We start from the raw sequence: 24,506 nt of genomic DNA, 5'->3' as shown, positions 1-24,506 counted from the left end.
CCGTGTTATAAATTTTATCGTTCAATTTTTGGCGAGATTAATGAAAAATATCGTGTTTTATTCTAGTTTCTCGGATTTCTCCAAAATTCGGCCTGAAAGATGGAAGAAATATATACAATTAAACCGTATAATATATTAGGTGCGATCATACCAGCACTAATGCACCGGATCCCATCAGAACTCCGTAGTTAAGCGTGCTTGGGCGAGAGTAGTACTAGGATGGGTGACCTCCTGGGAAGTCCTTGTGTTGCACCTCTTTTTTCGATTTTTTTATTTCGTTTAGTTTTCACCGTGTTATAAATTTTATCGTTCAATTTTTGGCGAGATTAATGAAAAATATCGTGTTTTATTCTAGTTTCTCGGATTTCTCCAAAATTCGGCCTGAAAGATGGAAGAAATATATACAATTAAACCGTATAATATATTAGGTGCGATCATACCAGCACTAATGCACCGGATCCCATCAGAACTCCGTAGTTAAGCGTGCTTGGGCGAGAGTAGTACTAGGATGGGTGACCTCCTGGGAAGTCCTTGTGTTGCACCCTCTTTTTTCGATTTTTTTATTTCGTTTAGTTTTCACCGTGTTATAAATTTTATCGTTCTATTTTTGGCGAGATTAATGAAAAATATCGTTTTATTCTTGTTTCTCGGATTTCTCCAAAATTCGACCTGAAAGATGGAAGACATATATACAATTAAACCGTATTATATATCAGGTACGATCATACCATCACTAATGCACCGGATCCTATCAGAACTCCACAGTTAAGCGTGTTTGGGCGAGAGTAGTACTAGGATGGGTGACCTCCTGGGAAGTCCTTGTGTTGCACCTCTTTTTTCAATTTTTTTTTATTTCGTTTAGTTTTCACCGTGTTATAAATTTTATCGTTCAATTTTTGGCGACATTAATGAAAAATATCGTGTTTTATTCTAGTTTCTCGGATTTCTCCAAAATTCGGCCTAAAAGATGGAAGAAATATATACAATTAAACCGTATTATATATTAGGTGCGATCATACCAGCACTAAAGCACCGGATCCCATCAAAACTCCGTAGTTAAGCGTGCTTGGGCTATAGTAGTACTAGGATGGGTGACCTCCTGGGAAGTCCTTGTGTTGCACCTCTTTTTTCGATTTTTTTTTATTTCGTTTAGTTTTCACCGCGTTATAAATTTTATCGTTCAATTTTTCGCGAGATTAATGAAAAATATCGTGTTTTATTCTAGTTTCTCGGATTTCTCCAAAATTCGGCCTGAAAGATGGAAGAAATATATACAATTAAACCGTATAATATATTAGGTGCGATCATACCAGCACTAATGCACCGGATCCCATCAGAACTCCGTAGTTAAGCGTGCTTGGGCGATAGTAGTACTAGGATGGGTGACCTCCTGGGAAGTCCTTGTGTTGCACCTCTTTTTTCGATTTTTTTATTTCGTTTAGTTTTCACCGTGTTATAAATTTTATCGTTCAATTTTTGGCGAGATTAATGAAAAATATCGTGTTTTATTCTAGTTTCTCGGATTTCTCCAAAATTCGGCCTGAAAGATGGAAGAAATATATACAATTAAACCGTATAATATATTAGGTGCGATCATACCAGCACTAATGCACCGGATCCCATCAGAACTCCGTAGTTAAGCGTGCTTGGGCGAGAGTAGTACTAGGATGGGTGACCTCCTGGGAAGTCCTTGTGTTGCACCTCTTTTTTCGATTTTTTTATTTCGTTTAGTTTTCACCGTGTTATAAATTTTATCGTTCAATTTTTGGCGACATTAATGAAAAATATCGTGTTTTATTCTAGTTTCTCGGATTTCTCCAAAATTCGGCCTAAAAGATGGAAGAAATATATACAATTAAACCGTATTATATATTAGGTGCGATCATACCAGCACTAATGCACCGGATCCCATCAAAACTCCGTAGTTAAGCGTGCTTGGGCTAGAGTAGTACTAGGATGGGTGACCTCCTGGGAAGTCCTTGTGTTGCACCTCTTTTTTCGATTTTTTTTATTTCGTTTAGTTTTCACCGCGTTATAAATTTTATCGTTCAATTTTTGGCGAGATTAATGAAAAATATCGTGTTTTATTCTAGTTTCTCGGATTTCTCAAAATTCGGCCTGAAAGATGGAAGAAATATATACAATTAAACCGTATAATATATTAGGTGCGATCATACCAGCACTAATGCACCGGATCCCATCAGAACTCCGCAGTTAAGCGTGCTTGGGCTAGAGTAGTACTAGGATGGGTGACCTCCTGGGAAGTCCTTCCTTGTGTTGCACCTCTTTTTTCGATTTTTTTATTTCGTTTAGTTTTCACCGTGTTATAAATTTTATCGTTCAATTTTTGGCGAGATTAATGAAAAATATCGTGTTTTATTCTAGTTTCTCGGATTTCTCCAAAATTCGGCCTGAAAGATGGAAGAAAAATATACAATTAAACCGTATAATATATTAGGTGCGATCATACCAGCACTAATGCACCGGATCCCATCAGAACTCCGTAGTTAAGCGTGCTTGGGCGAGAGTAGTACTAGGATGGGTGACCTCCTGGGAAGTCCTTTTGTTGCACCTCTTTTTTCGATTTTTTTTATTTCGTTTAGTTTTCACCGTGTTATAAATTTTATAGTTCAATTTTTGGCGAGATTAATGAAAAATATCGCGTTTTATTCTAGTTTCTCAGATTTCTCCAAAATTCGGCCTGAAAGATGGAAGACATATATACAATTAAACCGTATTATATATTAGGTGCGATCATACCAGCACTAATGCACCGGATCCCATCAGAACTCCGTAGTTAAGCGTGCTTGGGCGAGAGTAGTACTAGGATGGGTGACCTCCTGGGAAGTCCTTGTGTTGCACCTCTTTTTTCGATTTTTTTATTTCGTTTAGTTTTCACCGTGTTATAAATTTTATCGTTCAATTTTTGGCGAGATTAATGAAAAATATCGTGTTTTATTCTAGTTTCTCGGATTTCTCCAAAATTCGGCCTGAAAGATGGAAGAAATATATACAATTAAACCGTATAATATATTAGGTGCGATCATACCAGCACTAATGCACCGGATCCCATCAGAACTCCGTAGTTAAGCGTGCTTGGGCGAGAGTAGTACTAGGATGGGTGACCTCCTGGGAAGTCCTTGTGTTGCACCTCTTTTTTCGATTTTTTTATTTCGTTTAGTTTTCACCGTGTTATAAATTTTATCGTTCAATTTTTGGCGACATTAATGAAAAATATCGTGTTTTATTCTAGTTTCTCGGATTTCTCCAAAATTCGGCCTAAAAGATGGAAGAAATATATACAATTAAACCGTATTATATATTAGGTGCGATCATACCAGCACTAATGCACCGGATCCCATCAAAACTCCGTAGTTAAGCGTGCTTGGGCTAGAGTAGTACTAGGATGGGTGACCTCCTGGGAAGTCCTTGTGTTGCACCTCTTTTTTCGATTTTTTTTTATTTCGTTTAGTTTTCACCGCGTTATAAATTTTATCGTTCAATTTTTGGCGAGATTAATGAAAAATATCGTGTTTTATTCTAGTTTCTCGGATTTCTCAAAATTCGGCCTGAAAGATGGAAGAAATATATACAATTAAACCGTATAATATATTAGGTGCGATCATACCAGCACTAATGCACCGGATCCCATCAGAACTCCGCAGTTAAGCGTGCTTGGGCTAGAGTAGTACTAGGATGGGTGACCTCCTGGGAAGTCCTTCCTTGTGTTGCACCTCTTTTTTCGATTTTTTTATTTCGTTTAGTTTTCACCGTGTTATAAATTTTATCGTTCAATTTTTGGCGAGATTAATGAAAAATATCGTGTTTTATTCTAGTTTCTCGGATTTCTCCAAAATTCGGCCTGAAAGATGGAAGAAAAATATACAATTAAACCGTATAATATATTAGGTGCGATCATACCAGCACTAATGCACCGGATCCCATCAGAACTCCGTAGTTAAGCGTGCTTGGGCGAGAGTAGTACTAGGATGGGTGACCTCCTGGGAAGTCCTTTTGTTGCACCTCTTTTTTCGATTTTTTTTATTTCGTTTAGTTTTCACCGTGTTATAAATTTTATAGTTCAATTTTTGGCGAGATTAATGAAAAATATCGCGTTTTATTCTAGTTTCTCAGATTTCTCCAAAATTCGGCCTGAAAGATGGAAGACATATATACAATTAAACCGTATTATATATTAGGTGCGATCATACCAGCACTAATGCACCGGATCCCATCAGAACTCCGTAGTTAAGCGTGCTTGGGCGAGAGTAGTACTAGGATGGGTGACCTCCTGGGAAGTCCTTGTGTTGCACCTCTTTTTTCGATTTTTTTATTTCGTTTAGTTTTCACCGTGTTATAAATTTTATCGTTCTATTTTTGGCGAGATTAATGAAAAATATCGTTTTATTCTTGTTTCTCGGATTTCTCCAAAATTCGACCTGAAAGATGGAAGACATATATACAATTAAACCGTATTATATATCAGGTACGATCATACCATCACTAATGCACCGGATCCTATCAGAACTCCACAGTTAAGCGTGTTTGGGCGAGAGTAGTACTAGGATGGGTGACCTCCTGGGAAGTCCTTGTGTTGCACCTCTTTTTTCAATTTTTTTTTATTTCGTTTAGTTTTCACCGTGTTATAAATTTTATCGTTCAATTTTTGGCGACATTAATGAAAAATATCGTGTTTTATTCTAGTTTCTCGGATTTCTCCAAAATTCGGCCTAAAAGATGTAAGAAATATATACAATTAAACCGTATTATATATTAGGTGCGATCATACCAGCACTAAAGCACCGGATCCCATCAAAACTCCGTAGTTAAGCGTGCTTGGGCTAGAGTAGTACTAGGATGGGTGACCTCCTGGGAAGTCCTTGTGTTGCACCTTTTTTTTCGATTTTTTTTATTTCGTTTAGTTTTCACCGCGTTATAAATTTTATCGTTCAATTTTTGGCGAGATTAATGAAAAATATCGTGTTTTATTCTAGTTTCTCGGATTTCTCCAAAATTCGGCCTGAAAGATGGAAGAAATATATACAATTAAACCGTATAATATATTAGGTGCGATCATACCAGCACTAATGCACCGGATCCCATCAGAACTCCGTAGTTAAGCGTGCTTGGGCGATAGTAGTACTAGGATGGGTGACCTCCTGGGAAGTCCTTGTGTTGCACCTCTTTTTTCGATTTTTTTATTTCGTTTAGTTTTCACCGTGTTATAAATTTTATCGTTCAATTTTTGGCGAGATTAATGAAAAATATCGTGTTTTATTCTAGTTTCTCGGATTTCTCCAAAATTCGGCCTGAAAGATGGAAAAAATATATACAATTAAACCGTATAATATATTAGGTGCGATCATACCAGCACTAATGCACCGGATCCCATCAGAACTCCGTAGTTAAGCGTGCTTGGGCGAGAGTTGTACTAGGATGGATGACCTCCTGGGAAGTCCTTTTGTTGCACCTCTTTTTTCGATTTTTTTTTATTTCGTTTAGTTTTCACCGGGTTATAAATTTTATCGTTCTATTTTTGGCGAGATTAATGAAAAATATCGTTTTATTCTTGTTTCTCGGATTTCTCCAAAATTCGACCTGAAAGATGGAAGAAATATATACAATTAAACCGTATTATATATCAGGTACGATCATACCAGCACTAATGCACCGGATCCTATCAGAACTCCACAGTTAAGCGTGTTTGGGCGAGAGTAGTACTAGGATGGGTGACCTCCTGGGAAGTCCTTGTGTTGCACCTCTTTTTTCAATTTTTTTTTATTTCGTTTAGTTTTCACCGTGTTATAAATTTTATCGTTCAATTTTTGGCGACATTAATGAAAAATATCGTGTTTTATTCTAGTTTCTCGGATTTCTCCAAAATTCGGCCTAAAAGATGGAAGAAATATATACAATTAAACCGTATTATATATTAGGTGCGATCATACCAGCACTAAAGCACCGGATCCCATCAAAACTCCGTAGTTAAGCGTGCTTGGGCTATAGTAGTACTAGGATGGGTGACCTCCTGGGAAGTCCTTGTGTTGCACCTCTTTTTTCGATTTTTTTTTATTTCGTTTAGTTTTCACCATGTTATAAATTTTATCGTTCAATTTTTGGCGAGATTAATGAAAAATATCGTGTTTTATTCTAGTTTCTCGGATTTCTCCAAAATTCGGCCTGAAAGATGGAAGAAATATATACAATTAAACCGTATAATATATTAGGTGCGATCATACCAGCACTAATGCACCGGATCCCATCAGAACTCCGCAGTTAAGCGTGCTTGGGCTAGAGTAGTACTAGGATGGGTGACCTCCTGGGAAGTCCTTCCTTGTGTTGCACCTCTTTTTTCGATTTTTTTATTTCGTTTAGTTTTCACCGTGTTATAAATTTTATCGTTCAATTTTTGGCGAGATTAATGAAAAATATCGTGTTTTATTCTAGTTTCTCGGATTTCTCCAAAATTCGGCCTGAAAGATGGAAGAAAAATATACAATTAAACCGTATAATATATTAGGTGCGATCATACCAGCACTAATGCACCGGATCCCATCAGAACTCCGTAGTTAAGCGTGCTTGGGCGAGAGTAGTACTAGGATGGGTGACCTCCTGGGAAGTCCTTTTGTTGCACCTCTTTTTTCGATTTTTTTTATTTCGTTTAGTTTTCACCGTGTTATAAATTTTATAGTTCAATTTTTGGCGAGATTAATGAAAAATATCGCGTTTTATTCTAGTTTCTCAGATTTCTCCAAAATTCGGCCTGAAAGATGGAAGACATATATACAATTAAACCGTATTATATATTAGGTGCGATCATACCAGCACTAATGCACCGGATCCCATCAGAACTCCGTAGTTAAGCGTGCTTGGGCGAGAGTAGTACTAGGATGGGTGACCTCCTGGGAAGTCCTTGTGTTGCACCTCTTTTTTCGATTTTTTTATTTCGTTTAGTTTTCACCGTGTTATAAATTTTATCGTTCAATTTTTGGCGAGATTAATGAAAAATATCGTGTTTTATTCTAGTTTCTCGGATTTCTCCAAAATTCGGCCTGAAAGATGGAAGAAATATATACAATTAAACCGTATAATATATTAGGTGCGATCATACCAGCACTAATGCACCGGATCCCATCAGAACTCCGTAGTTAAGCGTGCTTGGGCGAGAGTAGTACTAGGATGGGTGACCTCCTGGGAAGTCCTTGTGTTGCACCTCTTTTTTCGATTTTTTTATTTCGTTTAGTTTTCACCGTGTTATAAATTTTATCGTTCAATTTTTGGCGACATTAATGAAAAATATCGTGTTTTATTCTAGTTTCTCGGATTTCTCCAAAATTCGGCCTAAAAGATGGAAGAAATATATACAATTAAACCGTATTATATATTAGGTGCGATCATACCAGCACTAATGCACCGGATCCCATCAAAACTCCGTAGTTAAGCGTGCTTGGGCTAGAGTAGTACTAGGATGGGTGACCTCCTGGGAAGTCCTTGTGTTGCACCTCTTTTTTCGATTTTTTTTTATTTCGTTTAGTTTTCACCGCGTTATAAATTTTATCGTTCAATTTTTGGCGAGATTAATGAAAAATATCGTGTTTTATTCTAGTTTCTCGGATTTCTCAAAATTCGGCCTGAAAGATGGAAGAAATATATACAATTAAACCGTATAATATATTAGGTGCGATCATACCAGCACTAATGCACCGGATCCCATCAGAACTCCGCAGTTAAGCGTGCTTGGGCTAGAGTAGTACTAGGATGGGTGACCTCCTGGGAAGTCCTTCCTTGTGTTGCACCTCTTTTTTCGATTTTTTTATTTCGTTTAGTTTTCACCGTGTTATAAATTTTATCGTTCAATTTTTGGCGAGATTAATGAAAAATATCGTGTTTTATTCTAGTTTCTCGGATTTCTCCAAAATTCGGCCTGAAAGATGGAAGAAAAATATACAATTAAACCGTATAATATATTAGGTGCGATCATACCAGCACTAATGCACCGGATCCCATCAGAACTCCGTAGTTAAGCGTGCTTGGGCGAGAGTAGTACTAGGATGGGTGACCTCCTGGGAAGTCCTTTTGTTGCACCTCTTTTTTCGATTTTTTTTATTTCGTTTAGTTTTCACCGTGTTATAAATTTTATAGTTCAATTTTTGGCGAGATTAATGAAAAATATCGCGTTTTATTCTAGTTTCTCAGATTTCTCCAAAATTCGGCCTGAAAGATGGAAGACATATATACAATTAAACCGTATTATATATTAGGTGCGATCATACCAGCACTAATGCACCGGATCCCATCAGAACTCCGTAGTTAAGCGTGCTTGGGCGAGAGTAGTACTAGGATGGGTGACCTCCTGGGAAGTCCTTGTGTTGCACCTCTTTTTTCGATTTTTTTATTTCGTTTAGTTTTCACCGTGTTATAAATTTTATCGTTCTATTTTTGGCGAGATTAATGAAAAATATCGTTTTATTCTTGTTTCTCGGATTTCTCCAAAATTCGACCTGAAAGATGGAAGACATATATACAATTAAACCGTATTATATATCAGGTACGATCATACCATCACTAATGCACCGGATCCTATCAGAACTCCACAGTTAAGCGTGTTTGGGCGAGAGTAGTACTAGGATGGGTGACCTCCTGGGAAGTCCTTGTGTTGCACCTCTTTTTTCAATTTTTTTTTATTTCGTTTAGTTTTCACCGTGTTATAAATTTTATCGTTCAATTTTTGGCGACATTAATGAAAAATATCGTGTTTTATTCTAGTTTCTCGGATTTCTCCAAAATTCGGCCTAAAAGATGTAAGAAATATATACAATTAAACCGTATTATATATTAGGTGCGATCATACCAGCACTAAAGCACCGGATCCCATCAAAACTCCGTAGTTAAGCGTGCTTGGGCTAGAGTAGTACTAGGATGGGTGACCTCCTGGGAAGTCCTTGTGTTGCACCTTTTTTTTCGATTTTTTTTATTTCGTTTAGTTTTCACCGCGTTATAAATTTTATCGTTCAATTTTTGGCGAGATTAATGAAAAATATCGTGTTTTATTCTAGTTTCTCGGATTTCTCCAAAATTCGGCCTGAAAGATGGAAGAAATATATACAATTAAACCGTATAATATATTAGGTGCGATCATACCAGCACTAATGCACCGGATCCCATCAGAACTCCGTAGTTAAGCGTGCTTGGGCGATAGTAGTACTAGGATGGGTGACCTCCTGGGAAGTCCTTGTGTTGCACCTCTTTTTTCGATTTTTTTATTTCGTTTAGTTTTCACCGTGTTATAAATTTTATCGTTCAATTTTTGGCGAGATTAATGAAAAATATCGTGTTTTATTCTAGTTTCTCGGATTTCTCCAAAATTCGGCCTGAAAGATGGAAAAAATATATACAATTAAACCGTATAATATATTAGGTGCGATCATACCAGCACTAATGCACCGGATCCCATCAGAACTCCGTAGTTAAGCGTGCTTGGGCTAGAGTAGTACTAGGATGGGTGACCTCCTGGGAAGTCCTTCCTTGTGTTGCACCTCTTTTTTCGAATTTTTTTTATTTCGTTTAGTTTTCACCGTGTTATAAATTTTATCGTTCTATTTTTGGCGAGATTAATGAAAAATATCGTTTTATTCTTGTTTCTCGGATTTCTCCAAAATTCGACCTGAAAGATGGAAGAAATATATACAATTAAACCGTATTATATATCAGGTACGATCAAACCAGCACTAATGCACCGGATCCTATCAGAACTCCACAGTTAAGCGTGTTTGGGCGAGAGTAGTACTAGTATGGGTGACCTCCTGGGAAGTCCTTGTGTTGCACCTCTTTTTTCAATTTTTTTTATTTCGTTTAGTTTTCACCGTGTTATAAATTTTATCGTTCTATTTTTGGCGAGATTAATGAAAAATATCGTTTTATTCTTGTTTCTCGGATTTCTCCAAAATTCGACCTGAAAGATGGAAGACATATATACAGTTAAACCGTATTATATATCAGGTACGATCATACCATCACTAATGCACCGGATCCTATCAGAACTCCACAGTTAAGCGTGTTTGGGCGAGAGTAGTACTAGGATGGGTGACCTCCTGGGAAGTCCTTGTGTTGCACCTCTTTTTTCAATTTTTTTTTATTTCGTTTAGTTTTCACCGTGTTATAAATTTTATCGTTCAATTTTTGGCGACATTAATGAAAAATATCGTGTTTTATTCTAGTTTCTCGGATTTCTCCAAAATTCGGCCTAAAAGATGTAAGAAATATATACAATTAAACCGTATTATATATTAGGTGCGATCATACCAGCACTAAAGCACCGGATCCCATCAAAACTCCGTAGTTAAGCGTGCTTGGGCTAGAGTAGTACTAGGATGGGTGACCTCCTGGGAAGTCCTTGTATTGCACCTCTTTTTTCGATTTTTTTTTTATTTCGTTTAGTTTTCACCGCGTTATAAATTTTATCGTTCAATTTTTGGCGAGATTAATGAAAAATATCGTGTTTTATTCTAGTTTCTCGGATTTCTCCAAAATTCGGCCTGAAAGATGGAAGAAATATATACAATTAAACCGTATAATATATTAGGTGTGATCATACCAGCACTAATGCACCGGATCCCATCAGAACTCCGTAGTTAAGCGTGCTTGAGCGAGAGTAGTACTAGGATGGGTGACCTCCTGGGAAGTCCTTGTGTTGCACCTCTTTTTTCGATTTTTTTATTTCGTTTAGTTTTCACCGTGTTATAAATTTTATCGTTCAATTTTTGGCGAGATTAATGAAAAATATCGTGTTTTATTCTAGTTTCTCGGATTTCTCCAAAATTCGGCCTGAAAGATGGAAGAAATATATACAATTAAACCGTATAATATATTAGGTGCGATCATACCAGCACTAATGCACCGGATCCCATCAGAACTCCGTAGTTAAGCGTGCTTGGGCTAGAGTAGTACTAGGATGGGTGACCTCCTGGGAAGTCCTTCCTTGTGTTGCACCTCTTTTTTCGAATTTTTTTTATTTCGTTTAGTTTTCACCGTGTTATAAATTTTATCGTTCTATTTTTGGCGAGATTAATGAAAAATATCGTTTTATTCTTGTTTCTCGGATTTCTCCAAAATTCGACCTGAAAGATGGAAGAAATATATACAATTAAACCGTATTATATATCAGGTACGATCATACCAGCACTAATGCACCGGATCCTATCAGAACTCCACAGTTAAGCGTGTTTGGGCGAGAGTAGTACTAGGATGGGTGACCTCCTGGGAAGTCCTTGTGTTGCACCTCTTTTTTCAATTTTTTTTTATTTCGTTTAGTTTTCACCGTGTTATAAATTTTATCGTTCAATTTTTGGCGATATTAATGAAAAATATCGTGTTTTATTCTAGTTTCTCGGATTTCTCCAAAATTCGGCCTAAAAGATGGAAGAAATATATACAATTAAACCGTATTATATATTAGGTGCGATCATACCAGCACTAATGCACCGGATCCCATCAAAACTCCGTAGTTAAGCGTGCTTGGGCTAGAGTAGTACTAGGATGGGTGACCTCCTGGGAAGTCCTTGTGTTGCACCTCTTTTTTCGATTTTTTTTTATTTCGTTTAGTTTTCACCGCGTTATAAATTTTATCGTTCAATTTTTGGCGAGATTAATGAAAAATATCGTGTTTTATTCTAGTTTCTCGGATTTCTCCAAAATTCGGCCTGAAAGATGGAAGAAATATATACAATTAAACCGTATAATATATTAGGTGCGATCATACCAGCACTAATGCACCGGATCCCATCAGAACTCCGTAGTTAAGCGTGCTTGGGCGATAGTAGTACTAGGATGGGTGACCTCCTGGGAAGTCCTTGTGTTGCACCTCTTTTTTCGATTTTTTTATTTCGTTTAGTTTTCACCGTGTTATAAATTTTATCGTTCAATTTTTGGCGAGATTAATGAAAAATATCGTGTTTTATTCTAGTTTCTCGGATTTCTCCAAAATTCGGCCTGAAAGATGGAAGAAATATATACAATTAAACCGTATAATATATTAGGTGCGATCATACTAGCACTAATGCACCGGATCCCATAAGAACTCCGTAGTTAAGCGTGCTTGGGCGAGAGTAGTACTAGGATGGGTGACCTCCTGGGAAGTCCTTGTGTTGCACCTGTTTTTTCGATTTTTTTATTTCGTTTAGTTTTCACCGTGTTATAAATTTTATCGTTCTATTTTTGGCGAGATTAATGAAAAATATCGTTTTATTCTTGTTTCTCGGATTTCTCCAAAATTCGACCTGAAAGATGGAAGACATATATACAATTAAACCGTATTATATATCAGGTACGATCATACCATCACTAATGCACCGGATCCTATCAGAACTCCACAGTTAAGCGTGTTTGGGCGAGAGTAGTACTAGTATGGGTGACCTCCTGGGAAGTCCTTGTGTTGCACCTCTTTTTTCAATTTTTTTTATTTCGTTTAGTTTTCACCGTGTTATAAATTTTATCGTTCAATTTTTGGCGACATTAATGAAAAATATCGTGTTTTATTCTAGTTTATCGGATTTCTCCAAAATTCGGCCTAAAAGATGGAAGAAATATATACAATTAAACCGTATTATATATTAGGTGCGATCATACCAGCACTAATGCACCGGATCCCATCAAAACTCCGTAGTTAAGCGTGCTTGGGCTAGAGTAGTACTAGGATGGGTGACCTCCTGGGAAGTCCTTGTGTTGCACCTCTTTTTTCGATTTTTTTTTTATTTTGTTTAGTTTTCACCGCGTTATAAATTTTATCGTTCAATTTTTGGCGAGATTAATGAAAAATATCGTGTTTTATTCTAGTTTCTCGGATTTCTCCAAAATTCGGCCTGAAAGATGGAAGAAATATATACAATTAAACCGTATAATATATTAGGTGCGATCATACCAGCACTAATGCACCGGATCCCATCAGAACTCCGTAGTTAAGCGTGCTTGAGCGAGAGTAGTACTAGGATGGGTGACCTCCTGGGAAGTCCTTGTGTTGCACCTCTTTTTTCGATTTTTTTATTTCGTTTAGTTTTCACCGTGTTATAAATTTTATCGTTCAATTTTTGGCGAGATTAATGAAAAATATCGTGTTTTATTCTAGTTTCTCGGATTTCTCCAAAATTCGGCCTGAAAGATGGAAGAAATATATACAATTAAACCGTATAATATATTAGGTGCGATCATACCAGCACTAATGCACCGGATCCCATCAGAACTCCGTAGTTAAGCGTGCTTGGGCTAGAGTAGTACTAGGATGGGTGACCTCCTGGGAAGTCCTTCCTTGTGTTGCACCTCTTTTTTCGAATTTTTTTTATTTCGTTTAGTTTTCACCGTGTTATAAATTTTATCGTTCTATTTTTGGCGAGATTAATGAAAAATATCGTTTTATTCTTGTTTCTCGGATTTCTCCAAAATTCGACCTGAAAGATGGAAGAAATATATACAATTAAACCGTATTATATATCAGGTACGATCATACCAGCACTAATGCACCGGATCCTATCAGAACTCCACAGTTAAGCGTGTTTGGGCGAGAGTAGTACTAGTATGGGTGACCTCCTGGGAAGTCCTTGTGTTGCACCTCTTTTTTCAATTTTTTTTATTTCGTTTAGTTTTCACCGTGTTATAAATTTTATCGTTCAATTTTTGGCGACATTAATGAAAAATATCGTGTTTTATTCTAGTTTATCGGATTTCTCCAAAATTCGGCCTAAAAGATGGAAGAAATATATACAATTAAACCGTATTATATATTAGGTGCGATCATACCAGCACTAATGCACCGGATCCCATAAAAACGACTACAAAAACTAAAATTGGCCAAAAACCATATAAACGACCTAAAATAGGCCAAAAACATTAAAAACCACTACAAACATAAAAACGACTAAAAGCCTTAAATTGGCCAAAAACCATAAAAACGACTACAAACACAAAAATTGGCCAAAAACCATATAAAGGACCTAAAATAGGCCAAAAACCATAAAAACAACTACAAACACCAAAATTGGCCAAAAACCATATAAATGACCTAAAATAGGCCAAAAACCATAAAAACGACTACAAACACTAAAATTGGCCAAAAACTATATAAACGACCCTAAAATAGGCCAAAAACCTTAAAAACGACTACAATCACTAAAATTGGTCAAAAACCATAAAAACGACTACGAACACTAAAATTGGCCATAACCCAGAAAAACGACTACAAACACTTAAATTGGCCAAAAACTACAGAACGATCCTAAAATAGGCCAAAAACATTAAAACCACTACAAACACTAAAAATTGGCCAAAAACCATAAAAACGACTACAAACACTAAAATTGGCCAAAATCCATATAAACGACCCTAAAATAGGCCAAAAACCATAAAAACGACTACGAACACTAAAATTGGCCATAACCCATAAAAACGACTACAAACACTTAAATTGGCCAAAAACAAAAGAACGTACATAAAATAGGCCAAAAACATTAAAAACCACTACAAACACTAAAATTGGCCAAAATCCCAAATATCGACCCTAAAATATGCCAAAAACCATAAAAATGACTACAAACAATAAAATAGGCCAAAAAGCATAAAAACGACTACAAACACTAAAATTGGCCAAAAACCATATAAACGACCTAAAATAGGCCAAAAACCATAAAAATGACTACAAACACTAAAATTGGCCAAAAACAATAAAAACGACTACAAAAACTAAAATTGGCCAAAAACCATATAAACGACCTAAAATAGGCCAAAAACATTAAAAACCACTACAAACATAAAAACGACTAAAAGCCTTAAATTGGCCAAAAACCATAAAAACGACTACAAACACAAAAATTGGCCAAAAACCATATAAAGGACCTAAAATAGGCCAAAAACCATAAAAACAACTACAAACACCAAAATTGGCCAAAAACCATATAAATGACCTAAAATAGGCCAAAAACCATAAAAACGACTACAAACACTAAAATTGGCCAAAAACTATATAAACGACCCTAAAATAGGCCAAAAACCTTAAAAACGACTACAATCACTAAAATTGGTCAAAAACCATAAAAACGACTACGAACACTAAAATTGGCCATAACCCAGAAAAACGACTACAAACACTTAAATTGACCAAAAACTACAGAACGATCCTAAAATAGGCCAAAAACATTAAAACCACTACAAACACTAAAAATTGGCCAAAAACCATAAAAACGACTACAAACACTAAAATTGGCCAAAATCCATATAAACGACCCTAAAATAGGCCAAAAACATTAAAAACCACTACAAACATGAAAACGACTACAAACACTAAAATTGGCCAAAAACCATAAAAACAACTACAAACACCAAAATTGGCCGAAAACCATATAAACGACCTAAAATAGGCCAAAAACCATATAAAAACGACTACAAACACAAAAATTGGCCAAAAACCATATAAACGACATAAAATAGGCCAAAAAACATAAAAATGACTACAAACACTAAAATTGGCCAAAAACCATAAAAACGACTACGAACACTAAAATTGGCCATAACCCAGAAAAACGACTACAAACACTTAAATTGGACAAAAACTACATAACGATCCTAAAATAGGCCAAAAACATTAAAACCACTACAAAACACTAAAAATTGGCCAAAAACCATAAAAACGACTACAAACACTAAAATTGGCCAAAATCCATATAAACGACCCTAAAATAGGCCAAAAACCATAAAAACGACTACGAACACTAAAATTGGCCATAACCCATAAAAACGACTACAAACACTTAAATTGGCCAAAAACAAAAGAACGTACATAAAATAGGCCAAAAACATTAAAAACCACTACAAACACTAAAATTGGCCAAAATCCCAAATATCGACCCTAAAATATGCCAAAAACCATAAAAATGACTACAAACAATAAAATAGGCCAAAAAGCATAAAAACGACTACAAACACTAAAATTGGCCAAAAACCATATAAACGACCTAAAATAGGCCAAAAACCATAAAAATGACTACAAACACTAAAATTGGCCAAAAACAATAAAAACAACTACAAAAACTAAAATTGGCCAAAAACCATATAAACGACCTAAAATAGGCCAAAAACATTAAAAACCACTACAAACATAAAAACGACTAAAAGCCTTAAATTGGCCAAAAACCATAAAAACGACTACAAACACAAAAATTGGCCAAAAACCATATAAAGGACCTAAAATAGGCCAAAAACCATAAAAACAACTACAAACACCAAAATTGGCCAAAAACCATATAAATGACCTAAAATAGGCCAAAAACCATAAAAACGACTACAAACACTAAAATTGGCCAAAAACTATATAAACGACCCTAAAATAGGCCAAAAACCTTAAAAACGACTACAATCACTAAAATTGGTCAAAAACCATAAAAACGACTACGAACACTAAAATTGGCCATAACCCAGAAAAACGACTACAAACACTTAAATTGGCCAAAAACTACAGAACGATCCTAAAATAGGCCAAAAACATTAAAACCACTACAAACACTAAAAATTGGCCAAAAACCATAAAAACGACTACAAACACTAAAATTGGCCAAAATCCATATAAACGACCCTAAAATAGGCCAAAAACCATAAAAACGACTACGAACACTAAAATTGGCCATAACCCATAAAAACGACTACAAACACTTAAATTGGCCAAAAACAAAAGAACGTACATAAAATAGGCCAAAAACATTAAAAACCACTACAAACACTAAAATTGGCCAAAATCCCAAATATCGACCCTAAAATATGCCAAAAACCATAAAAATGACTACAAACAATAAAATAGGCCAAAAAGCATAAAAACGACTACAAACACTAAAATTGGCCAAAAACCATATAAACGACCTAAAATAGGCCAAAAACCATAAAAATGACTACAAACACTAAAATTGGCCAAAAACAATAAAAACGACTACAAAAACTAAAATTGGCCAAAAACCATATAAACGACCTTTAAATAGGCCAAAAACATTAAAAACCACTACAAACATAAAAACGACTAAAAGCCTTAAATTGGCCAAAAACCATAAAAACGACTACAAACACTAAAATTGGCCAAAAACTATATAAACGACCCTAAAATAGGCCAAAAACCTTAAAAACGACTACAATCACTAAAATTGGTCAAAAACCATAAAAACGACTACGAACACTAAAATTGGCCATAACCCAGATAAACGACTACAAACACTTAAATTGGCCAAAAACTACAGAACGATCCTAAAATAGGCCAAAAACATTAAAACCACTACAAACACTAAAAATTGGCCAAAAACCATAAAAATGACTACAAACACTAAAATTGGCCAAAATCCATATAAACGACCCTAAAATAGGCCAAAAACCATAAAAACGACTACGAACACTAAAATTGGCCATAACCCATAAAAACGACTACAAACACTTAAATTGGCCAAAAACAAAAGAACGTACATAAAATAGGCCAAAAACATTAAAAACCACTACAAACACTAAAATTGGCCAAAATCCCAAATATCGACCCTAAAATATGCCAAAAACCATAAAAATGACTACAAACAATAAAATAGGCCAAAAAGCATAAAAACGACTACAAACACTAAAATTGGCCAAAAACCATATAAACGACCTAAAATAGGCCAAAAACCATAAAAATGACTACAAACACTAAAATTGGCCAAAAACAATAAAAACGACTACAAAAACTAAAATTGGCCAAAAACCATATAAACGACCTAAAATAGGCCAAAAACATTAAAAACCACTACAAACATAAAAACGACTAAAAGCCTTAAATTGGCCAAAAACCATAAAAACGACTACAAACACAAAAATTGGCCAAAAACCATATAAAGGGCCTAAAATAGGCCAAAAACCATAAAAACAACTACAAACACCAAAATTGGCCAAAAACCATATAAATGACCTAAAATAGGCCAAAAACCATAAAAACGACTACAAACACTAAAATTGGCCAAAAACTATATAAACGACCCTAAAATAGGCCAAAAACCTTAAAAACGACTACAATCACTAAAATTGGTCAAAAACCATAAAAACGACTACGAACACTAAAATTGGCCATAACCCAGAAAAACGACTACAAACACTTAAATTGGCCAAAAACTACAGAACGATCCTAAAATAGGCCAAAAACATTAAAACCACTACAAACACTAAAAATTGGCCAAAAACCATAAAAACGACTACAAACACTAAAATTGGCCAAAATCCATATAAACGACCCTAAAATAGGCCAAAAACATTAAAAACCACTACAAACATGAAAACGACTACAAACACTAAAATTGGCCAAAAACCATAAAAACAACTACAAACACCAAAATTGGCCGAAAACCATATAAACGACCTAAAATAGGCCAAAAACCATATAAAAACGACTACAAACACAAAAATTGGCCAAAAACCATATAAACGACATAAAATAGGCCAAAAAAACATAAAAACGACTACAAACACTAAAATTGGCCAAAAACTATATAAACGACCCTAAAATAGGCCAAAAACCTTAAAAACGACTACAATCACTAAAATTGGTCAAAAACCATAAAAACGACTATGAACACTAAAATTGGCCAAAAACCATAAAAACGACTACAAACACTAAAATTGGCCAAAAACTATATAAACGACCCTAAAATAGGCCAAAAACCTTAAAAACGACTACAATCACTAAAATTGGTCAAAAACCATAAAAACGACTATGAACACTAAAATTGGCCATAACCCAGAAAAACGACTACAAACACTTAAATTGGCCAAAAACTACAGAACGATCCTAAAATAGGCCAAAAACATTAAAACCACTACAAACACTAAAAATTGGCCAAAAACCATAAAAACGACTACAAACACTAAAATTGGCCAAAATCCATATAAACGACCCTAAAATAGGCCAAAAACCATAAAAACGACTACGAACACTAAAATTGGCCATAACCCATAAAAACGACTACAAACACTTAAATTGGCCAAAAACAAAAGAACGTACATAAAATAGGCCAAAAACATTAAAAACCACTACAAACACTAAAATTGGCCAAAATCCCAAATATCGACCCTAAAATATGCCTAAAACCATAAAAACGACTATAAACAATAAAATAGGCCAAAAAGCATAAAAACGACTACAAACACTAAAATTGGCCAAAAACCATATAAACGACCTAAAATAGGCCAAAAACCATAAAAATGACTACAAACACTAAAATTGGCCAAAAACAATAAAAACGACTACAAAAACTAAAATTGGCCAAAAACCATATAAACGACCTAAAATAGGCCAAAAACATTAAAAACCACTACAAACATAAAAACGACTAAAAGCCTTAAATTGGCCAAAAACCATAAAAACGACTACAAACACAAAAATTGGCCAAAAACCATATAAACGACCTAAAATAGGCCAAAAACCATAAAAACAACTACAAACACCAAAATTGGCCAAAAACCATATAAATGACCTAAAATAGGCCAAAAACCATAAAAACGACTACAAACACTAAAATTGGCCAAAAACTATATAAACGACCCTAAAATAGGCCAAAAACCTTAAAAACGACTACAATCACTAAAATTGGTCAAAAACCATAAAAACGACTACGAACACTAAAATTGGCCATAACCCAGAAAAACGACTACAAACACTTAAATTGACCAAAAACTACAGAACGATCCTAAAATAGGCCAAAAACATTAAAACCACTACAAACACTAAAAATTGGCCAAAAACCATAAAAACGACTACAAACACTAAAATTGGCCAAAATCCATATAAACGACCCTAAAATAGGCCAAAAACATTAAAAACCACTACAAACATGAAAACGACTACAAACACTAAAATTGGCCAAAAACCATAAAAACAACTACAAACACCAAAATTGGCCGAAAACCATATAAACGACCTAAAATAGGCCAAAAACCATATAAAAACGACTACAAACACAAAAATTGGCCAAAAACCATATAAACGACATAAAATAGGCCAAAAAACATAAAAACGACTACAAACACTAAAATTGGCCAAAAACTATATAAACGACCCTAAAATAGGCCAAAAACCTTAAAAACGACTACAATCACTAAAATTGGTCAAAAACCATAAAAACGACTATGAACACTAAAATTGGCCAAAAACCATAAAAACGACTACAAACACTAAAATTGGCCAAAAACTATATAAACGACCCTAAAATAGGCCAAAAACCTTAAAAACGACTACAATCACTAAAATTGGTCAAAAACCATAAAAACGACTATGAACACTAAAATTGGCCATAACCCAGAAAAACGACTACAAACACTTAAATTGGCCAAAAACTACAGAACGATCCTAAAATAGGCCAAAAACATTAAAACCACTACAAACACTAAAAATTGGCCAAAAACCATAAAAACGACTACAAACACTAAAATTGGCCAAAATCCATATAAACGACCCTAAAATAGGCCAAAAACCATAAAAACGACTACGAACACTAAAATTGGCCATAACCCATAAAAACGACTACAAACACTTAAATTGGCCAAAAACAAAAGAACGTACATAAAATAGGCCAAAAACATTAAAAACCACTACAAACACTAAAATTGGCCAAAATCCCAAATATCGACCCTAAAATATGCCTAAAACCATAAAAACGACTATAAACAATAAAATAGGCCAAAAAGCATAAAAACGACTACAAACACTAAAATTGGCCAAAAACCATATAAACGACCTAAAATAGGCCAAAAACCATAAAAATGACTACAAACACTAAAATTGGCCAAAAACAATAAAAACGACTACAAAAACTAAAATTGGCCAAAAACCATATAAACGACCTTTAAATAGGCCAAAAACATTAAAAACCACTACAAACATAAAAACGACTAAAAGCCTTAAATTGGCCAAAAACCATAAAAACGACTACAAACACTAAAATTGGCCAAAAACTATATAAACGACCCTAAAATAGGCCAAAAACCTTAAAAACGACTACAATCACTAAAATTGGTCAAAAACCATAAAAACGACTACGAACACTAAAATTGGCCATAACCCAGATAAACGACTACAAACACTTAAATTGGCCAAAAACTACAGAACGATCCTAAAATAGGCCAAAAACATTAAAACCACTACAAACACTAAAAATTGGCCAAAAACCATAAAAATGACTACAAACACTAAAATTGGCCAAAAACAATAAAAACGACTACAAAAACTAAAATTGGCCAAAAACCATATAAACGACCTAAAATAGGCCAAAAACATTAAAAACCACTACAAACATAAAAACGACTAAAAGCCTTAAATTGGCCAAAAACCATAAAAACGACTACAAACACAAAAATTGGCCAAAAACCATATAAAGGGCCTAAAATAGGCCAAAAACCATAAAAACAACTACAAACACCAAAATTGGCCAAAAACCATATAAATGACCTAAAATAGGCCAAAAACCATAAAAACGACTACAAACACTAAAATTGGCCAAAAACTATATAAACGACCCTAAAATAGGCCAAAAACCTTAAAAACGACTACAATCACTAAAATTGGTCAAAAACCATAAAAACGACTACGAACACTAAAATTGGCCATAACCCAGAAAAACGACTACAAACACTTAAATTGGCCAAAAACTACAGAACGATCCTAAAATAGGCCAAAAACATTAAAACCACTACAAACACTAAAAATTGGCCAAAAACCATAAAAACGACTACAAACACTAAAATTGGCCAAAATCCATATAAACGACCCTAAAATAGGCCAAAAACATTAAAAACCACTACAAACATGAAAACGACTACAAACACTAAAATTGGCCAAAAACCATAAAAACAACTACAAACACCAAAATTGGCCGAAAACCATATAAACGACCTAAAATAGGCCAAAAACCATATAAAAACGACTACAAACACAAAAATTGGCCAAAAACCATATAAACGACATAAAATAGGCCAAAAAACATAAAAACGACTACAAACACTAAAATTGGCCAAAAACTATATAAACGACCCTAAAATAGGCCAAAAACCTTAAAAACGACTACAATCACTAAAATTGGTCAAAAACCATAAAAACGACTATGAACACTAAAATTGGCCATAACCCAGAAAAACGACTACAAATACTTAAATTGGCCAAAAACTACAGAACGATCCTAAAATAGGCCAAAAACATTAAAACCACTACAAACACTAAAAATTGGCCAAAAACCATAAAAACGACTACAAACACTAAAATTGGCCAAAATCCATATAAACGACCCTAAAATAGGCCAAAAACCATAAAAACGACTACGAACACTAAAATTGGCCATAACCCATAAAAACGACTACAAACACTTAAATTGGCCAAAAACAAAAGAACGTACATAAAATAGGCCAAAAACATTAAAAACCACTACAAACACTAAAATTGGCCAAAATCCCAAATATCGACCCTAAAATATGCCTAAAACCATAAAAACGACTATAAACAATAAAATAGGCCAAAAAGCATAAAAACGACTACAAACACTAAAATTGGCCAAAAACCATATAAACGACCTAAAATAGGCCAAAAACCATAAAAATGACTACAAACACTAAAATTGGCCAAAAACAATAAAAACGACTACAAAAACTAAAATTGGCCAAAAACCATATAAACAACCTAAAATAGGCCAAAAACATTAAAAACCACTACAAACATAAAAACGACTAAAAGCACTTAAATTGGCCATAAACCATAAAAACGACTACAAACACAAAAATTGGCCAAAAACCATATAAACGACCTAAAATAGGCCAAAAACCATAAAAACCACTACAAACACTAAAATTGGCCAAAAACCATATAAACGACCTAAAATAGGCCAAAAACAATAAAAATGACTACAAACACTAAAATTGGCCAAAAACCTTATAAACGACCTAAAATAAGCCAAAATCAAATAATCGACTACGAACACTAAAATTGGCCATAACCCATAAAAACGACTACAAACACTAAAATTGGACAAAAACCATATAAACGACCTAAAATAGGCCAAAAACATTAAAAACCACTACAAACATGAAAACGACTACAAACACTAAAATTGGCCAAAAACCATAAAAACAACTACAAACACCAAAATTGGCCAAAAACCATATAAACTACCTAAAATAGGCCAAAAACCATATAAAAACGACTACAAACACAAAATTTGGCCAAAAACCACATAAACGACATAAAATAGGCCAAAAAACATAAAAATGACTACAAACACTAAAATTGGCCAAAAACAATAAAAACGACTACAAAAACTAAAATTGGCCAAAAACCATATAAACGACCTAAAATAGGCCAAAAACTTTAAAAACCACTACAAACATAAAAACGACTAAAAGCACTTAAATTGGCCAAAAACCATATAAACGACCTAAAATAGGCCAAAAACCATAAAAACCACTACAAACACTAAAATTGGCCAAAAACCATATAAACGACCTAAAATAGGCCAAAAACAATAAAAATGACTACAAACACTAAAATTGGCCAAAAACCATATAAACGACCTAAAATAAGCCAAAATCAAATAATCAACTACGAACACTAAAATTGGCCATAACCCATAAAAACGACTACAAACACTAAAATTGGACAAAAACCATATAAACGACCTAAAATAGGCCAAAAACATTAAAAACCACTACAACCATAAAAACAACTACAAACACCAAAATTGGCCAAAAACCATATAAACGACCTAAAATAGGCCAAAAACCATATAAAAACGACTACAAACACAAAAATTGGCCAAAAACCATATAAACGACATAAAATAGGCCAAAAAACATAAAAATGACTACAAACACTAAAATTGGCCAAAAACAATAAAAACGACTACAAAAACTAAAATTGGCCAAAAACCATATAAACGACCTAAAATAGGCCAAAAACTTTAAAAACCACTACAAACATAAAAACGACTAAAAGCACTTAAATTGGCCAAAAACCATAAAAACGACTACAAACACAAAAATTGGCCAAAAACCATATAAACGACCTAAAATAGGCCAAAAACCATAAAAACCACTACAAACAATAAAATTGGCCAAAAACCATATAAACGACCTAAAATAGGCCAAAAACAATAAAAATGACTACAAACACTAAAATTGGCCAAAAACCTTATAAACGACCTAAACTAAGCCAAAATCAAATAATCAACTACGAACACTAAAATTGGCCATAACCCATAAAAACGACTACAAACACTAAAATTGGAAAAAAAACCATATAAACGACCTAAAATAGGCCAAAAACATTAAAAACCACTACAAACATGAAAACGACTACAAACACTAAAATTGGCCAAAAACCATAAAAACAACTACAAACACCAAAATTGGCCAAAAACCATATAAACGACCTAAAATAGGCCAAAAACAATAAAAACGACTACAAACACTAAAATTGGCCAAAAACTATA

At 34.5% G+C, this 24,506-nt stretch overlaps 47 non-coding genes across 47 annotated transcripts; all 47 read left to right on the top strand.

Moving 5' to 3' along the window:
* The first annotated feature begins 137 nt into the window (after positions 1-137).
* On the top strand, positions 138-256 carry LOC123912146. The gene has a single exon (XR_006811025.1). It is a non-coding gene; the product is annotated as a 5S ribosomal RNA (ribosomal RNA).
* A 170-nt stretch (positions 257-426) lies between these two features.
* On the top strand, positions 427-545 carry LOC123912208. The gene has a single exon (XR_006811098.1). It is a non-coding gene; the product is annotated as a 5S ribosomal RNA (ribosomal RNA).
* A 169-nt stretch (positions 546-714) lies between these two features.
* LOC123911799 lies at positions 715-833 on the top strand. Its single transcript, XR_006810706.1, has one exon. It is a non-coding gene; the product is annotated as a 5S ribosomal RNA (ribosomal RNA).
* Positions 834-1,005: 172 nt separating this feature from the next.
* Positions 1,006-1,124, top strand: LOC123911723. The gene has a single exon (XR_006810630.1). It is a non-coding gene; the product is annotated as a 5S ribosomal RNA (ribosomal RNA).
* Positions 1,125-1,296: 172 nt separating this feature from the next.
* On the top strand, positions 1,297-1,415 carry LOC123912324. Its single transcript, XR_006811218.1, has one exon. It is a non-coding gene; the product is annotated as a 5S ribosomal RNA (ribosomal RNA).
* A 170-nt stretch (positions 1,416-1,585) lies between these two features.
* Positions 1,586-1,704, top strand: LOC123912145. The gene has a single exon (XR_006811023.1). It is a non-coding gene; the product is annotated as a 5S ribosomal RNA (ribosomal RNA).
* A 170-nt stretch (positions 1,705-1,874) lies between these two features.
* LOC123912405 lies at positions 1,875-1,993 on the top strand. Its single transcript, XR_006811295.1, has one exon. It is a non-coding gene; the product is annotated as a 5S ribosomal RNA (ribosomal RNA).
* Positions 1,994-2,163: 170 nt separating this feature from the next.
* LOC123912523 lies at positions 2,164-2,286 on the top strand. Its single transcript, XR_006811408.1, has one exon. It is a non-coding gene; the product is annotated as a 5S ribosomal RNA (ribosomal RNA).
* A 170-nt stretch (positions 2,287-2,456) lies between these two features.
* On the top strand, positions 2,457-2,575 carry LOC123912338. The gene has a single exon (XR_006811232.1). It is a non-coding gene; the product is annotated as a 5S ribosomal RNA (ribosomal RNA).
* Positions 2,576-2,746: 171 nt separating this feature from the next.
* On the top strand, positions 2,747-2,865 carry LOC123912144. The gene has a single exon (XR_006811022.1). It is a non-coding gene; the product is annotated as a 5S ribosomal RNA (ribosomal RNA).
* Positions 2,866-3,035: 170 nt separating this feature from the next.
* Positions 3,036-3,154, top strand: LOC123912142. Its single transcript, XR_006811020.1, has one exon. It is a non-coding gene; the product is annotated as a 5S ribosomal RNA (ribosomal RNA).
* Positions 3,155-3,324: 170 nt separating this feature from the next.
* Positions 3,325-3,443, top strand: LOC123912404. Its single transcript, XR_006811294.1, has one exon. It is a non-coding gene; the product is annotated as a 5S ribosomal RNA (ribosomal RNA).
* Positions 3,444-3,614: 171 nt separating this feature from the next.
* Positions 3,615-3,737, top strand: LOC123912522. The gene has a single exon (XR_006811407.1). It is a non-coding gene; the product is annotated as a 5S ribosomal RNA (ribosomal RNA).
* Positions 3,738-3,907: 170 nt separating this feature from the next.
* Positions 3,908-4,026, top strand: LOC123912336. The gene has a single exon (XR_006811230.1). It is a non-coding gene; the product is annotated as a 5S ribosomal RNA (ribosomal RNA).
* A 171-nt stretch (positions 4,027-4,197) lies between these two features.
* LOC123912141 lies at positions 4,198-4,316 on the top strand. The gene has a single exon (XR_006811019.1). It is a non-coding gene; the product is annotated as a 5S ribosomal RNA (ribosomal RNA).
* A 168-nt stretch (positions 4,317-4,484) lies between these two features.
* LOC123911798 lies at positions 4,485-4,603 on the top strand. The gene has a single exon (XR_006810705.1). It is a non-coding gene; the product is annotated as a 5S ribosomal RNA (ribosomal RNA).
* Positions 4,604-4,775: 172 nt separating this feature from the next.
* Positions 4,776-4,894, top strand: LOC123912370. Its single transcript, XR_006811262.1, has one exon. It is a non-coding gene; the product is annotated as a 5S ribosomal RNA (ribosomal RNA).
* A 171-nt stretch (positions 4,895-5,065) lies between these two features.
* On the top strand, positions 5,066-5,184 carry LOC123912323. The gene has a single exon (XR_006811217.1). It is a non-coding gene; the product is annotated as a 5S ribosomal RNA (ribosomal RNA).
* A 170-nt stretch (positions 5,185-5,354) lies between these two features.
* LOC123911720 lies at positions 5,355-5,473 on the top strand. The gene has a single exon (XR_006810627.1). It is a non-coding gene; the product is annotated as a 5S ribosomal RNA (ribosomal RNA).
* A 170-nt stretch (positions 5,474-5,643) lies between these two features.
* On the top strand, positions 5,644-5,762 carry LOC123911790. Its single transcript, XR_006810696.1, has one exon. It is a non-coding gene; the product is annotated as a 5S ribosomal RNA (ribosomal RNA).
* Positions 5,763-5,934: 172 nt separating this feature from the next.
* Positions 5,935-6,053, top strand: LOC123911722. Its single transcript, XR_006810629.1, has one exon. It is a non-coding gene; the product is annotated as a 5S ribosomal RNA (ribosomal RNA).
* A 172-nt stretch (positions 6,054-6,225) lies between these two features.
* LOC123912521 lies at positions 6,226-6,348 on the top strand. Its single transcript, XR_006811406.1, has one exon. It is a non-coding gene; the product is annotated as a 5S ribosomal RNA (ribosomal RNA).
* A 170-nt stretch (positions 6,349-6,518) lies between these two features.
* Positions 6,519-6,637, top strand: LOC123912335. The gene has a single exon (XR_006811229.1). It is a non-coding gene; the product is annotated as a 5S ribosomal RNA (ribosomal RNA).
* A 171-nt stretch (positions 6,638-6,808) lies between these two features.
* Positions 6,809-6,927, top strand: LOC123912140. Its single transcript, XR_006811017.1, has one exon. It is a non-coding gene; the product is annotated as a 5S ribosomal RNA (ribosomal RNA).
* A 170-nt stretch (positions 6,928-7,097) lies between these two features.
* Positions 7,098-7,216, top strand: LOC123912139. The gene has a single exon (XR_006811016.1). It is a non-coding gene; the product is annotated as a 5S ribosomal RNA (ribosomal RNA).
* A 170-nt stretch (positions 7,217-7,386) lies between these two features.
* Positions 7,387-7,505, top strand: LOC123912403. The gene has a single exon (XR_006811293.1). It is a non-coding gene; the product is annotated as a 5S ribosomal RNA (ribosomal RNA).
* Positions 7,506-7,676: 171 nt separating this feature from the next.
* LOC123912520 lies at positions 7,677-7,799 on the top strand. Its single transcript, XR_006811405.1, has one exon. It is a non-coding gene; the product is annotated as a 5S ribosomal RNA (ribosomal RNA).
* Positions 7,800-7,969: 170 nt separating this feature from the next.
* Positions 7,970-8,088, top strand: LOC123912334. The gene has a single exon (XR_006811228.1). It is a non-coding gene; the product is annotated as a 5S ribosomal RNA (ribosomal RNA).
* A 171-nt stretch (positions 8,089-8,259) lies between these two features.
* On the top strand, positions 8,260-8,378 carry LOC123912138. Its single transcript, XR_006811015.1, has one exon. It is a non-coding gene; the product is annotated as a 5S ribosomal RNA (ribosomal RNA).
* A 168-nt stretch (positions 8,379-8,546) lies between these two features.
* On the top strand, positions 8,547-8,665 carry LOC123911797. Its single transcript, XR_006810704.1, has one exon. It is a non-coding gene; the product is annotated as a 5S ribosomal RNA (ribosomal RNA).
* Positions 8,666-8,837: 172 nt separating this feature from the next.
* LOC123912369 lies at positions 8,838-8,956 on the top strand. The gene has a single exon (XR_006811261.1). It is a non-coding gene; the product is annotated as a 5S ribosomal RNA (ribosomal RNA).
* A 171-nt stretch (positions 8,957-9,127) lies between these two features.
* Positions 9,128-9,246, top strand: LOC123912322. Its single transcript, XR_006811216.1, has one exon. It is a non-coding gene; the product is annotated as a 5S ribosomal RNA (ribosomal RNA).
* Positions 9,247-9,416: 170 nt separating this feature from the next.
* Positions 9,417-9,539, top strand: LOC123912541. Its single transcript, XR_006811425.1, has one exon. It is a non-coding gene; the product is annotated as a 5S ribosomal RNA (ribosomal RNA).
* A 170-nt stretch (positions 9,540-9,709) lies between these two features.
* Positions 9,710-9,828, top strand: LOC123911835. The gene has a single exon (XR_006810747.1). It is a non-coding gene; the product is annotated as a 5S ribosomal RNA (ribosomal RNA).
* A 169-nt stretch (positions 9,829-9,997) lies between these two features.
* On the top strand, positions 9,998-10,116 carry LOC123911796. The gene has a single exon (XR_006810703.1). It is a non-coding gene; the product is annotated as a 5S ribosomal RNA (ribosomal RNA).
* A 172-nt stretch (positions 10,117-10,288) lies between these two features.
* LOC123912330 lies at positions 10,289-10,407 on the top strand. Its single transcript, XR_006811224.1, has one exon. It is a non-coding gene; the product is annotated as a 5S ribosomal RNA (ribosomal RNA).
* Positions 10,408-10,580: 173 nt separating this feature from the next.
* LOC123912373 lies at positions 10,581-10,699 on the top strand. The gene has a single exon (XR_006811265.1). It is a non-coding gene; the product is annotated as a 5S ribosomal RNA (ribosomal RNA).
* A 170-nt stretch (positions 10,700-10,869) lies between these two features.
* Positions 10,870-10,992, top strand: LOC123912540. The gene has a single exon (XR_006811424.1). It is a non-coding gene; the product is annotated as a 5S ribosomal RNA (ribosomal RNA).
* A 170-nt stretch (positions 10,993-11,162) lies between these two features.
* LOC123911788 lies at positions 11,163-11,281 on the top strand. The gene has a single exon (XR_006810694.1). It is a non-coding gene; the product is annotated as a 5S ribosomal RNA (ribosomal RNA).
* A 172-nt stretch (positions 11,282-11,453) lies between these two features.
* On the top strand, positions 11,454-11,572 carry LOC123912402. The gene has a single exon (XR_006811292.1). It is a non-coding gene; the product is annotated as a 5S ribosomal RNA (ribosomal RNA).
* A 172-nt stretch (positions 11,573-11,744) lies between these two features.
* LOC123912321 lies at positions 11,745-11,863 on the top strand. Its single transcript, XR_006811215.1, has one exon. It is a non-coding gene; the product is annotated as a 5S ribosomal RNA (ribosomal RNA).
* Positions 11,864-12,033: 170 nt separating this feature from the next.
* LOC123912398 lies at positions 12,034-12,152 on the top strand. Its single transcript, XR_006811288.1, has one exon. It is a non-coding gene; the product is annotated as a 5S ribosomal RNA (ribosomal RNA).
* A 168-nt stretch (positions 12,153-12,320) lies between these two features.
* On the top strand, positions 12,321-12,439 carry LOC123911826. The gene has a single exon (XR_006810739.1). It is a non-coding gene; the product is annotated as a 5S ribosomal RNA (ribosomal RNA).
* Positions 12,440-12,610: 171 nt separating this feature from the next.
* On the top strand, positions 12,611-12,729 carry LOC123912401. The gene has a single exon (XR_006811291.1). It is a non-coding gene; the product is annotated as a 5S ribosomal RNA (ribosomal RNA).
* A 173-nt stretch (positions 12,730-12,902) lies between these two features.
* Positions 12,903-13,021, top strand: LOC123912273. Its single transcript, XR_006811170.1, has one exon. It is a non-coding gene; the product is annotated as a 5S ribosomal RNA (ribosomal RNA).
* Positions 13,022-13,191: 170 nt separating this feature from the next.
* LOC123912539 lies at positions 13,192-13,314 on the top strand. Its single transcript, XR_006811423.1, has one exon. It is a non-coding gene; the product is annotated as a 5S ribosomal RNA (ribosomal RNA).
* Positions 13,315-13,484: 170 nt separating this feature from the next.
* Positions 13,485-13,603, top strand: LOC123911818. The gene has a single exon (XR_006810729.1). It is a non-coding gene; the product is annotated as a 5S ribosomal RNA (ribosomal RNA).
* The last annotated feature ends 10,903 nt before the right edge of the window (positions 13,604-24,506 follow it).

This window comes from Trifolium pratense, linkage group LG2 (assembly GCF_020283565.1).
Source record: "Trifolium pratense cultivar HEN17-A07 linkage group LG2, ARS_RC_1.1, whole genome shotgun sequence".
In the NCBI taxonomy this organism is placed as follows: domain Eukaryota; kingdom Viridiplantae; phylum Streptophyta; class Magnoliopsida; order Fabales; family Fabaceae; genus Trifolium; species Trifolium pratense.
Note: the sequence above shows the minus strand (reverse complement) of the source record. Positions and strands in the feature narration are given on the sequence as shown.